Below are 13812 nucleotides of genomic sequence, written 5' to 3' on the forward strand. Positions count from 1 at the left end.
CGTGTGACCTTGGACAAGTCATTTTACCTCTCTGACCATTAGTCTCCTCGACTGTAAAATGAGACTGATGTCTAGGTGCAAAAATGGAAACATATGCCCACACAGACTCATGTTCAAAGCAGCTTTATTTGTAACAGTCACAATCCAGATATAGCCTAAATGACCACCCTCTTATATATGGCTGAGCAAACAGTGGTACATCCATACAGTGGAATGCTTCTCAGTAGTAAGGCATGAACTACTGAGGCACACGGCATGGGTGAATCTCAAAGACATACTGAATAAAGCCAGACACAAAAGAGTATATGCTAAATGATAATACTTATATGAAATTCTAGAAAAGGCAAAATTAACCTCTACAACAAAAGCAGGTCAGTGGTTGTCCTGGAGCTTGAAATGTTCTATATCTCAATGGTGGTAGATAAAACTTGACTTGGGCACTTAAAATGGGTAGATTTTATTGCATGTAAAGTGTAAAGTATACCTCAGAAATGATTTTTTTTTAAATAAGACCAAAGAAAAATATTGCTTTATTAGGACCCTCTCTATGACAGAAACCCAACTCAGGATAATTTTAGCAAAAAAGAAATGCTTTGGCTCATATAATCAGGTGAATCAATGGCTACATTAGCTTCAGGAATGGCTGGATCCAGGGGCTTACTGATGTCTGGATAGGATATTCTCTCCATTTCTGAGCTCTTTCCTTTGTTGGCTTCGACCTCAAGTGGAGAACAGGATGGCCACCAGCAGCTCCATCAACCTGGCAAATTCCATGAAAAACAAATGCCTCTTTCCCTGTAGTTGCTGCAAAACCCCTAAGGGGGAGTCTTCATGTCCATCCTGATCCATGTTTGCCTCTAATGTGAGGGTGGCGGAGAGGTGATCCTCTGAAGGAGAAGAGACGTTATCAGGAGAAAGGGCTGTGGATGCTGGGTAGGGAAAGCTGACAAGTGGCCATCACATTTCTCTACACACCCAGAGGGTGGTATTATCCTCCAACCATCTCTAGAGTGGCCAGGTATTAGGAACACCTAAACTCATTGAAGGCTGAAGTGCGCTTTTTTGTGACGTCACAGGTCTGTCTGTGAGTTAGATACAAAGTCAAAACAGAAAGCGAGCACTAATCTCTTCCCCACCAGCCAAGGCAAACAGAAGGCCCTTCCTGCCTGTGCTAGGCTGTCTGCACCCAAGGAGGCTGGTGGGGGAGGGAGGAGCTCTGCTACAGCTACTCTGGCCCAGGCCCAGAGGGAACGCCTTGGAGCTGGCGTCCGGACTTGCAGGACGAACGTCAAGGAGGGGAAGGAGGCCTCCATGGGCTATGGGTCTCGGCGGGCCCAACCCAAGAGGAATGCAGCATTGGAAGCCAGAGGCACCATCCCTACAGGGTCCCGCCAGGGCAGGAGGGCCAGAAAGGAAGAGGAAGGGAAGGTCATCTTTGTAGAGATAAGGATGGAAGGCACCATCCAACATACTGAGACCCAAACCTCACTTCCTCAGCAGTGCAACTACATTAAGTGAGCATCTTCTCCATGCCAGACACCTCCCAGGATTCTCTGTTGAAATGTCCTCCTCAAAGGGGCACGAAGGGAGCAACGGCTTCGTATTTGTATTCAGAAGCCTTACATTCAGACACATTTCTAAAGGGCACTATTATGCCCATCGGACAAATGAGGCAAGACTCCAAGGTGGGGGGCATTTACTCAAGGCCCCCAGCTACGTGGTTGCCCCTGACCAGACTCCTGGGCAAAGCCCTGTCCCTCCCCACACCCCAACTCCAGAAGCTCAGAGCTCTGGCCTCAGCCTGACTGCTCTAGGCTGTAAGTTGAGCTGAGGTTATTTCTGACCCAGGTAAGCCAAGGCAGCTTAGGGCCACCTCCCAACCCGGTCCCCCAAGGAGCATGGGCAAAGAAAGCCTGAGCTGAGGTCGACTGCCCTGTTTCCCACCAACGTGCTGGCTGAGTCTGCCTGCCCAACCATCCTGTTTTCTGGGAAGCAGGTTAAAAGGATGTCATTGCCAAGAGTGTGCAGTCTGCTGCAAAATAGCTGGTAGGGGGGCAGGGGGAGAGCCAGACTGAGAAAGAGAGAGCCAAGGCCAACAAGGGAAGGCGTGGCCAAGGCTCAGGCCCTCATTGCCCAAGAAAGCCTGTGGGCCTGGCCCAGAGCTGCTGGGCTCTGGGAAAGTAGGGTTCTCAGCTCCTTGCTCCACCCAGCATGTGTGAGGCAGCCTGGCCCTCCAGCTCTGCAGACTGGCCCAGGAACAGCCAACTGCTTCCTGGAGTTCACAATGCTCCCGCCCATGAGATCCCTGCACTGGCAGCCTGCCCAGGTGGCCCTCCGGCCAGGCTCCTGGACATTAGCTCCATAGGAAAGAGGGAGGGGGAGGGACAGCTTTCTGGAGACCTAGGCACCTCCAGCAGGGGTCCCGACCCCTAGGGCTGCCAGCCCAGAGCAGGGCCCAGATGAGCAAGCCCCACGCGGGCCGTGCTCCTTCCTAGACACCTCTGTGCAGGCAGGGAACAGGGAATCAGGAGCCTCTGCCAGCCACAGCTGCGTTACCTAGGCCACGCCTCTGGTGTGTTCTGAAAATGGGGTTAAATCTTGCCCGGCCCAGAACTGGGATCCTGGGCCACATGGCAGGCTGAATGGGGGTAGCTGTGGATGCAGGCTGGCCAGGTGCGCAGTCACATCAGAAAGACCCAGGGGTGGGAACCCAGCCTCCCTGTGGTGCAGATACCTCCTCCATGAGACAGCAGCACCCACCCACGCACCTCCGGATACTGGCTGACCAAATGCTTAAGTATTAGTAAGCATCAGGATATGCTTGTTAGAACCGAATGCTAATTATAAGTAATTATTACTGAAAGCCCTGGCCCTGGGAGTCAGCCCCAGCTCTGCCCATCCTAGCTGTGTCTTCTGTTTTATTTTACTTTTTAAATTTTTATTTATTTATGATAGGCACACAGTGAGAGAGAGAGAGAGGCAGAGACATAGGCAGAGGGAGAAGCAGGCTCCATGCACCGGGAGCCCGACGTGGGATTCGATCCCGGGTCTCCAGGATCGTGCCCTGGGCCAAAGGCAGGCGCTAAACCGCTGCGCCACCCAGGGATCCCTAGCTGTGTCTTCTGGTGGGTATCCAGACCACTCATGCCTCAGCCCATCCTGTAAAATGAGGATCAAAAGATGACTCTGAGCAGCAGGGAAAAGCATCGGACGTAAAATTCTGCCAGCTGCAGATGGTCACATCTTCTCGACTGGGCTCTGAAGGCAGAGCCTCAACAATCTCTTCAGCTCTAACTTGTGGCCACAGAGCCGGAGTAGTTCTCCAGCTGCTTAATAGGAGCACCTGAGGAGCAGAAGACAAAGATTCCCATCCCTGGGTGCCCTCCTCTACCCCCATTCCTGGCAGCCCAAATCCAACTGGCCTTCCTGGCTGGGGAGGAGGAACAGGGGCTGACATGGGTAGAAGGCTTCCCAGAATCTTAGTGCAGCCGGAGTCCAGAGGCAGTGTAGCAGCCCACGTGGAAATCAATCAGGACAAAGCCTACAGGTTTAGCCTCCCCAACTTCATCAATCTCCGTGGAGAAGAGCGACCTAGTGTGGCTCCAGTACCCACCACTGAGAGCTCTGAGGTTCCTGGCTGCAGGCGAGCTTCGGCTCATCCCACTTGGCAAAAAGAAAAGAGAGACTCTGGCTCCCAAGGGCACAGGGCCATTGCTCAAATGGGTTATAAGCCTCACGCCTTTTAAAAGCCCTAGTCCTGCTAACTGGGTGGGGTGTGTATGCACATAGGGGAAAAATGCTGGAAGGATCTATTTCATTAGCAGACATTATCTCTAGGCACGGCATTTTTATAAGCCTTTTCCTCCTCCTGAATTTTGAAATGCTCTACAATGGAAGGCGGTTCTTCTACAGTTGGGGGAAACAGTACTCAGCTTTATTTTTCATGTATTACTTTTTTCAACAAATTGATGAGGTTTTTTTGTTTTTTGCAAGTGTTTATAAAGAATGAGGAACAAATTCAGGAATAAGGAGGTTTGGGAGGGATGGCAGGGCAGGGCAAAGGGGCCTTAGGGAGAGATAGCTGATTTAAAGTTAGCAAACGCTTAGCTATGAGGAATGACAAAGCACCCCATGCTTATTGTAGGTGGTGAGAATCTCACTTAATGAAAACCCCATCCACCTCTTCCCAAGAAGGGATAAACATCACTCCACACCCCACCCCACCCCTAACCTCCTGTTAACCTTTACCTTGATGCTGTCCTTTCTCCTGGGTGGAAGAATGCTGAGGCTCCTGAGCAAACCCAGCCCTTTAAAAACTGTCTCTGGGAGAGCTGGTGTGGAGGCCCAGCTGGGATGACCAGAGCCTAAGGAGCAAGAGGCCAGGCTGGCCAGAAGGATGATCACACGGTCAGGGTCCTGCAGACAGCCATCTTCTCCAGTGACCAGAGTTGCAAGTCTGCGCCTGGAAACCTAAGAAATAGCTGGAGGATTAATTTCCCTTGCTGACCTGTGATGTCGATGAGCCCTGGGATGGAGCACAGCAGCAGGCACAGTCCTGCTTGCTGCTTGATCACCTTCCTGTCTATCCACGCATGGGCAAGCCACCTGCTCAGCCTCAGCTAGAGGGGAAGGACTGTTGCTTTGGGACCTGGGAACATTCTTATGAACTGGCTTTCCTGGGTTGAGAGGGATGTGTCACAAATTGGTATTTCCTCTTGATAGTCCCCCAGCAAGTAACCCTAAATCCACTCAAGGCTCAGCCAAAATGTCTGGGGTGGGCTGGAAGAGGTGGGGATGGGGGTGCCTACTGAGAAGGGAGGAGCCCCGGGAGGTGAAAGCAGGATAGAGTGTTCTCTATCCCAGCTGAGAAAAAGCAAGCTCCAAGGGTACAGCAGGGATTGGCGGGGAGAAGCCCTTGAATCCACCAGGAGCATGTTTTCAAAATGGCCAGGTCACTGGCTCTCAGGGATTGGGCTGGGCTCCCTGTTTTAAAATGCAGTACAGTTTCCTGCCCGGGTGCCTTCACCCCTCCTGCCCCTAAACAGTTCCAACTTCTCAGGAGCAGTGGACATCTTCGCCAGCCCAACACCACTGCTCTTGACATAACCAGCCCCAAGGGCACCCATCCTGGGGCCCTGCCCATGCAGCCGGCCTCCTGCAAACCTTCACCACACACAAACTGAGGAGGCCCTGTGTTCTCCTGAGTTCCAATCTGCGCAGGACTGTCTCAATGCTCAGCCCTCCCTAACCCTCCTCCAAAGAAAAAAAAGAAAAAAATTGTAAACATATATGCAAATCAATGCATTGGCCCAACAGAATTGTTTTAATAATTCACTCTCGTTTCAAGAGGATGGGGGAGGACATCCCAACGTGACCCCAGGAAGCACTTCCTGTTCCAGGGTGGCCAGGTAGGCAAGGGGTGGGTTGGCAGCTGCTGCCCGATGCACACTGCAAGAACAATAAGGATTTTTAGGGGCATTATGACTGAGTCAGAAAACACAGCTGCCCCTGAAAGTCCCTCATTTTTCTTGCTGTCCTTGAACACTCTCCAGGTAAGTAAGCAGTCAACCAGCTGGCCCAGGGGGGCTGAGGTGGAGACGGCAAACCCTCACCCGACGCCGACCCACCACCCTACAGCCAGAGAGCTCTGTGGTGGGTAGGGGGGCTGCCGAGTCTCCACCGTGGCACAATTCTTGCCAATGTTTGGCCTGGCAGGTGGCCAGCCTCACTGCCCCCCACAGCACACCCAGGAATGACCAGCCTTTGCTCCACCCAGAGCCAGTTTTCTAAATGCCGTGCTTTCTGCCCACAACAAGCCATGGACTGGAATGTAAAGGAATCCCAAGTGGACGAGAACAGTCCCAAGAACTAGGGAATGCAGTTAAGACCCTCGAGAAGAGTCATCTGGCCCTTGTGTTCACCTGTGGGGTGTAGAGCCATCTTGTAGAGACTGAGCGCCTGACAAGCCAAGTGAAGTCACAGGCCTAATGTGGCATAGGAATGCAAGAGTCAGCCCCAGACTTCCTCAGAGGTCAAGCTGGGTGAGGGTAGAGAGGAGAATATGGGGTGGGGGGTGGTCATAGCTGCTCGACTCCTAAAGCCCAAGAGAAGAACTACTGAAAGACCTAAGACTCTAGTAAGAGTCAGGGGGGTGGGGGGTGGGGGCTGAGCTCTGGTTCCCATGGCTTTGCTTTACCCTGTCTCTAAAACGGGTCCAGTTGGAACTAAGCGCCCACCATCTCTTCCCTTTTAGAGGACTTAAGAGAATTTCAGCTCTGTCGTAGGAACCAAAGGCTTAGCTCTTGAAAAGCCAACAGTCACTTGTAGGAGGCAAGAGGGTGCAACATGCAAGAAACAGCACACTGTCCAGCCTTCCCCAGGCTCTAACACATCCTGCCCACTTCATCAGAGGTGGGCTCTGGAAGAGGCAAGAGCATTAGGCTGGCCTGAATAGGAACGCAGGTCCCCGACCACTACAAAAATAGCCTATAGGGGATCCCTGGGTGGCTCAGCAGTTTGGCACCTGCTTTTGGCCCAGGGCGCGATCCTGGAGTCCCGGGATCGAGTCCCACGTCGGGCTCCCTGCATGGAGCCTGCTTCTTCCTCTTGTGTCTCTGCCTCTCTCTCTCTCTCTCTCTCTATGTCTAGCATAAGTAAATAAATAACTATTTTAAAAAAATAGCCTATAATGGGCAAAGACAGCTAGTATGTCTCGGGTGGCCTTCAGGTTCGAAACAACCAGCTGACAGGCTCTGCTGGGAGGCATAGGTGGGAAGAAACTAGGAATGGGGTGAGAGAATAGTCAGAAACTGACCAAGAAGAAAGGGAAGAGGATGGTGATCGATTTCTTTACTTATAGGAGGATGAAAGGGGCTTCCAGAACCAGAGCCTGGTTTACGGGCCTTCTTTCTGGGGTGATCCCTTCTACAGCCCAATCTGAGCAGGCCTCCAGGGCAGCAAAGCCTCCCCTCTATAGGCCCTGGGCTTTTGACTCCTCTGAAGCTCATGGTGCAGAATGCCACCCATTAGTGGATCACTTGTGCCCTGATGCCAGGCCATTCCACCCAGGCCCCCAGGCCCAGGACCTGCCCAACTGGCCACTGGGAACATGCCCCACCCACCCTGACACCCCACCTACCTTGACACCGCACTACCCCTTGGGGACCCGTCACCAGTCATGCTATGTGTGTACCACCTGTAGCCTCTCAGAACACGGGCGGCCCTGCTGCGGTGAAAGCACAGCCCACAGAAGACAGACCTGGTGCCATTCTTTATTTACTTGCTGTGTGACCGTGTATAAGTCACCTCACTTCTCTGTGCCTTGGCTTTCACATTTGTAACTAGGAATAAATAAGAAGCCTACTTTGCAGGGCTGTGGGAGGATTGAAGGGAAATAAATATACCAAGCACTTAGCAGGTTCCTGACAAAAGTGTATCACCCTCTCCAAGTGGTTTCCCCTTCCCCCTTGGACCCCAAGGGTGGGGGCTAGGCCAGGACCCCCTGGGAGTTGCCAAAGACTCACATCACGGAGAATTCTTCCCCTCTTGGAAGAGCAACTGGGACAAGGTTCTGGGCACAGGCCTTGCTGCTCCCCGAGCACTACGGTAGCACCTTCACCCCACAGCACAGGACCTTCCTTGTCCAGACTGAGAGGAAGTATGCCCAGAAACCTAGCAGCCTGGCTACCGCCTTACCCTTGCCCAACTGTGTTATGACAACTGTCCTCTTGCCCACAGCCTTCTACCCTAACCAATATCATGGCCATACACTCCTCCGGCAAAACCCAAGCTGTCCCCTACACACCAGGACCAAAGCCATCTGAACTAAACAACACGATCGTGCTTCGCCTGCTCAGAAGCCCCAGCCCTCAGTTTGCACAACTTCCATGTGAACTGGTCCTGCCACCTGGGGTGCACTGGCTCCTGTACAGCAGGCAGAATGAGAGGATGAGACCCAGCTCACGGCTTCACGGCCACAGGGCCTTCTGTGGGCTATTCAACCCCTCTGGACTTTGGTCCACTCCTCTGCAAGATCAGGGTAACTACCTGTTTCGGGGGCTGTTGGGAGGATTTAAGTTCATTCGCATCGAAGGCTTAGAACTCTGCCTGGCACAAAGCATTCTATCAGGGTGAGCGATCATGACTGGCACCCTCTGCTGTGTTCTTCTGGACTCAGCTTCCCTCTTCTGGGTAACCTTTCCTGACCCTGGCCCCTTCTTTCTCCCTGCTCCCCCTGACCCCATGCTTGCGAAGCTGCTTTACCTACTGGCCTCCCAGCTGCCCAGTCCTCAAACGACATACATCCCAATCACACACACTTATTAGCAATGCTGGCTCCAGGGCCCCAGTGTGCATTGCAAACAGGCTCCCTGTGTGATTCTTGGGGACACCCTCAGCTTCCAGCTTCAGAAGCACCGCTCTAAGCCATCTACTCACCTTAGGACAATGTCCCATGACCCAGATATTCAATAATGAGGTGAGGTCGGGTAGGAGTGGGACGCTGCCCAAGGAGTGGCCAGAGGATGACCCCCTGCCGTGCTAGGCATGTGACAGTGACTGACTTGGGCATGGCTGACAGCAGACTCCCCCCCCCCCCCCCCCACAAATGCAGGTCCCCTGGCCTTTCCTGAGCCTGGCCAGTGCTGATCACATGTTGATGACTGAGGGCCTGTCCCCGCTGCTGGGGGGGGGGGGGCGGGGGCGGGTAATGTGTGTGAAAAGCCATCAAGGCTTCCAGAGGAGCTGCAGAGTAAGGAGGCTCCACTCTGAATTTGGAGTCCCTAAAATAGCCAGCAACCCACAAAACCATGGTGGAAGGAAAAAAAAAAAGCCAACCAGAGTTATCAGCCCTTGTTTGGAATTTGCTTTAGAAAAAGAAAAGTATGTGCCAGTCCCACCCGGACTAGGGAAGGAAGTGGTTGGGCAGTGGGCAACAGTCCCAAAATGTCTTGGGGGAACCCGTCCTCCAGAGAAGCTCCTGGGCAGACAGGGATGCTGGGGCCTGCAGCAGGGGCTGGCTGACATGGTCTGGCCCTGGGGCCTGCAGAGGCCCAGCATGCTTTGAGTCAGGGGCCAAACTCCCCTAGCAAAGGGAGCTGAGTTAGGCCAGCTGGAGGGATGCTGGTGCTCCAACCCAGGGGAGAGGGCTCTACAGGCCCTTCCCCTGGCACCTACCTAGTCAGCCCCAGGACAGCTGGGCTGGAGTCTCTGCTGCCCCAGAAAGCCTTCCTGAACTCGCTGGCCCAATCCACCCATGCTGGCTGTTCACAGGCTGGGATGAACAAAGCCAGGAGACCTGAAACTTCTCTATTAGAGTCCCCAGGTTTACAATAACCAATCTCTCTCAGCCGGAAATTCTTTTGCTAAGAACATCTCAGCTCCTAAATGCTTGCACTCCCCCCCTTCGGCTCCCCCCCCCACACACACACACCCCACAAACTCTCCAGCCCTGCCTGGCCTGATGCCGACTGGCCAACATGCCTTGGGGTTGGCACAGCCCCCCAAAAAGAACTCATCAGTGAGTAGAGGTCCAAGTGCCCCTGGGCAAATTTGGCTCAGAGCCTGAATGCATCTGTCTGTACAAATACCCACTCCTGCTAATGAGGCTGGTCCAAGGAGGCAGCACACTCCTTTCGTCCACAGCTGGAGCCAGGAGTGGGTTCCACCACCAAAGCCACACCTTTGGTCTCTTTAAGGGAGACTCCACAGGAGAGGGAAACAAGACAAGCAGAGAAGGCCCGCAGACAGCTCAGCCAACAGTATGGGAAAGAAGAGTCTATGGGAAAGAAGAGTTTAAAGATGCATTGAGAGATGCCTGGGTGGCTCAGTTGAGTGTCTGCCTTGGGTTCAGGGCGTGATCCCGGGGTCCTGGGCTCGAGTTCTGCATCAGGCTCCCCGAGAGTAGCCTGCCTCTCTCTGTGTCTCATAAATAAATAAAATCTTAAAAAAAAAAGATGCTTTGATCCTTCTCACAGGAGTTGGCAGACTGAAGGCCCGTGAGCCAAACCCACACCACCTCTTGTTTTTATATATAAAGTTTTATTACAACACAGGTGGACTCTTTCATGTAGTATCTATGACTGCTTGCACACCAAAAGAGAAGAGTTCCAATAGAGAGAAACCGTATTTGGCCTAGAAAAAACTTCACCCACGCCTGCTTCTGAGCAGTGTTCACTCAGTACCTAGTGTGCTCCAGACACAGAACACAACAGTGAGCAAAATCTCTGAGCCTTTATGGGACTTAAGGCCTGATGAGGGAAGAGCTCCGAGGACTGTGAGGCCTGCTCCTTGGGCATCTGGCCCACCTGTCGGTTGGCCCCTGGCTCAGCCCACAGGCTCCTTCTGGGCCCCCAGCCTGGGGCACAGAGCTGCCATCTCTCACCTGGAACCCTCAGACCATATGTATTTCAGAACTGTTGAGGGTTTAAAAAGGTAAAGGTGCACATACCACATATTTTGCAACACTCCTGCAGGGCAGCACCCCTAATTAAACACATTCACATCTCTGCAATGAAACCCACGAATGTTCACACCCCCTAAGAGAAATACATATTCTAATGGTCTCAAGTCAGTTTTGGGGCAGGTTTTCCCATGAAATCCTTTATAACAACAAACTTCTGGTTTTCAGGTAAGGACCGTGAGCCTGCACCAATTAAGAGCTAAAAAGTACAAATGGATAAAGATGTGGTCTATAAATACAATGGAATAGGGGATCCCTGGGTGGCTCCACGGTTTGGCGCCTGCCTTTGGCCCAGGGCATGATCCTGGAGTCCTGGGATCGAGTCCTGTGTCAGGCTCCCGGCATGGAGCCTGCTTCTCCCTCCTCCTGTGTCTCTGCCTCTCTCTCTCTCTCTCTCATAAATAAATAAATAAATCTTTAAAAAATAAATACAATGGAATATTACTCAGCCGTTAGAAATGACGAATACCCACCATTTGCTTCGATGTAGATGGAACTGGAGGGTATTATGCTGAGTGAAGTGAGTCAATCAGAGAAGGACAATCATATGGTTTCACTCATACAGAGAATATAAAAAATAGTGAAAGGGATTATAGGGGTTAAGGAGAGAAAATAAGTGGGAAAAATCAGAAAGGGTGACAAAACATGAGAGACTCCTAACTCTGGGAAACGAACAAGGGGTAGTAGAAGGGGAGGTGGACGGAGGGTTGGGGTGACTGGGTGACGAGCAGTGAGTGGGGCACTTGACGGGATGATCACTGGGTGTTATACTATATGTTGGCAAATCGAACTCCAATAGAAATATATACGACAACAAAAAAAAAGTACAAAAGCTGGATCCCAGCTTCATTCCCTGGTCTTGGCTGTAGGTCCCCACCCCTGCAGACTCTCCCCGTGGCCACCAGGCACAAAGCAAGTACACATGAGGCATGCCCAAAAGATGAACTGAATGAACTATCACCAGGACTTTTTTCCTCAAAGAACAGCCACTGACATTACTGCTGATAAATGTAAAAAAAGCAGCATTTAAAACCTGCCTTCATCGACCTGCTCCACTGTCAGGAGCAAAGAGAAGCAGACATGATGAATAATTTTTTCAACTCCATTTACTTGAGCTAAGGAAGATGAACCTTTTGTCTGGACACTGTTGCTGCCTGGTGGGCAGGCACAGGAGGTGTTTTACTGGGAGCAGGTGAGGGGATGGTAACCAGAACTGAAAACACATGATTTTTTTTCCCCTTTGTGTAATTGCTCTGAACCTCCCTGTGGCCAAAGTTCCATTTGGAAGTCTACAATAATTCATCTCATCACACATTCCTAACAGCTAATTAGAAAAATGTACTAATTGGGTAATCTGGTTTCAGATGTTCTAATTATATTCCTTTGGAGAAGAAAAAAGCAAAAAAAAAAAAAAAAAAAAAACAAAAAACCAAAAAACCCACTACATATTATTTTTATGTACATATAATTTAATAGCATTTCTTCCAAAGAGTGTAAAACATCCAGAAAGTTTAAATTATAAGTTTAAAAAACCAAAAACCTCAAGCCTTATGACAGTCATCCTGAAAGAATATTTTTAATACCCATTATCTATAAACTGTGGAATCATCTATAAAATGCAGTGCTTCTGCAGTAAAGGGTGACAACTTAAAAAAATTTCAGCAATACCTCCCATCAGCTGTCCTGAAAGTAAGTGGCTTTCTCCCCTCCCACCCCTCTTTGATGCAACAGGGTTTCAGCATTCTGAAATGTCATACCCTCTGTTTCTTAATAGAGCACTCCTACAAATGACTCCCAGAAATTTCCTCATCGCCTGAGATTTCTAAACCCCAAATTGGGAAAGAGGTTCTGGTCTCCACAGATGAGCTCTGCCTAACCCGGCTCTGGGCAGATTTTTAGGAGGGATTTTACTCCAGAATTGGGAAACACGTAGATTCCGACAAAACGCCTGGGGTAAGAAGGTGAGAGGGGATGTTCGCTGGCTGCGAAGGGGCCTGCACGCCAGAGCGCCGGCCTGGGGCAGGGCATCCCTCCCAGAGCCGACCTCCTGGAGGGCGGGGCCAGCGGCCGTGGGCGGGGCCAGGCAGACCCTCCCAACCAACCAAAGCTGCCCGCGACCTCCAGGACTATATTTAGTCAGGGCTGACTGCCCTCCACGGGGCGGGGCGGCCCAGCCCAGCGCGGCCACCTGCGAGCCCCGGCGCCTGCGGCCCTGCCACCGCGGTGCCGACGTGCTGGGACACCACGACTCCTGGTGGAGAGGGCACAGGCATCCTCTCTGGCATTTCCTCCAGCCCTGGCGGGGCACACGTGCTGCCCATCTGACAAATCCAGTCTGCCCGTCTGCCGGACCAGGAGGGACCACGCTGGGCACGCATGGCCCGGCCACAGGCCCACAGGCCGGGCTGCGGAGAGCACCAGGGGCCCGCAGTGACACCGGCCCTGACACGGGCCACTCCAGTTAGTTTCACTTTCTGGTTTTCATCCTGGGCCAACTCTCACCCTGATGCAAGAAAATCGCCTTTGAATGCCAAGAGAGAAAAATCCTCAAAAATGTTCCTTGTCATTTGCTTTTTTTCTGAGGACACGGTTTTCCTCTGAAGACCGGGTAACAGGCTTTGGTGAAAACCCCAACTGCGTAACTTCAGTCCCCCGGGCTGTTCAACTCTAATATGATTACACATCTAAATGCAATAAACGGGGCAAAGTGGTATTATTTTTCTGGGAAAAACCAACATCATAAAAGGGTCTTTATTGAATCAAGGGCCCCAGAACTGTTCTCTTGCTTAATTATGGCTCCCCAGTGAATGAGGCCCGGTTTCCAGGCAGGAGTCCTCACAACTCCCCAGCCCAAAGGGCAATGGAATATTTGTCGCGACTTGTCTAATTACAACAAAATCCACCAAAAGGACGAAAGGGAGGATGCCAAGTAGGTTGGCAGCAGCCCCATCCCCCCACTCGGGAGCTGGAAAGAGGGGGAGCTGGTTCTTCAGACTACTTCTATTTTAAGGAGCAGCCCCCCTGCTCCACCGCCACCCCTCACATTCAAGTCAAGGTCCTGGACCCTGCGCCCCTTCCCACTGTCAGTGCTTAAGTGGTTTTCCAGCACCTAGCACTGCCCCTCTATCCTCATCTATATAGAAAAGGCCCACTGACGAAATGTGATATATTGCCAGATGGTTTAACGTTCAGTGACTTGGCCAAGGTTAGTGTGCGTCCAGACCTGAGTGACAATGAATGCTTGCTATCACCAGACACAGGAGAGGCAGGGGAAGAGAGAGGGAGACCCAAGCCAGGGGAGGGTGAACCCTCCACGCTGACCAGCTGGGAGCACGTGGTCTGGTTGACTTTTC

At 51.8% G+C, this 13812-nt stretch overlaps 2 long non-coding RNA genes across 2 annotated transcripts in view; one reads left to right on the forward strand and one right to left on the reverse strand.

Moving 5' to 3' along the window:
* LOC129508661 (uncharacterized) overlaps positions 1 to 8582 on the forward strand; it is a 122626-nt gene extending 114044 nt beyond the window's left edge. Inside the window, exon 4 of the long non-coding RNA XR_008664226.1 lies at positions 7738 to 8582. This is a non-coding gene — a long non-coding RNA (uncharacterized LOC129508661). The remainder of the gene's footprint in view (positions 1 to 7737) is intronic.
* On the reverse strand, positions 108 to 7743 carry LOC129508653 (uncharacterized). The gene is made up of 2 exons (XR_008664225.1): positions 4249 to 7743; positions 108 to 3343 (listed from the first exon to the last, which is right to left on the reverse strand). It is a non-coding gene; the product is annotated as an uncharacterized LOC129508653 (long non-coding RNA).
* Positions 8583 to 13812: the final 5230 nt, after the last annotated feature.

This window comes from Nyctereutes procyonoides, unplaced genomic scaffold (assembly GCF_905146905.1).
Source record: "Nyctereutes procyonoides isolate TBG_1078 unplaced genomic scaffold, NYPRO_anot_genome, whole genome shotgun sequence".
In the NCBI taxonomy this organism is placed as follows: domain Eukaryota; kingdom Metazoa; phylum Chordata; class Mammalia; order Carnivora; family Canidae; genus Nyctereutes; species Nyctereutes procyonoides.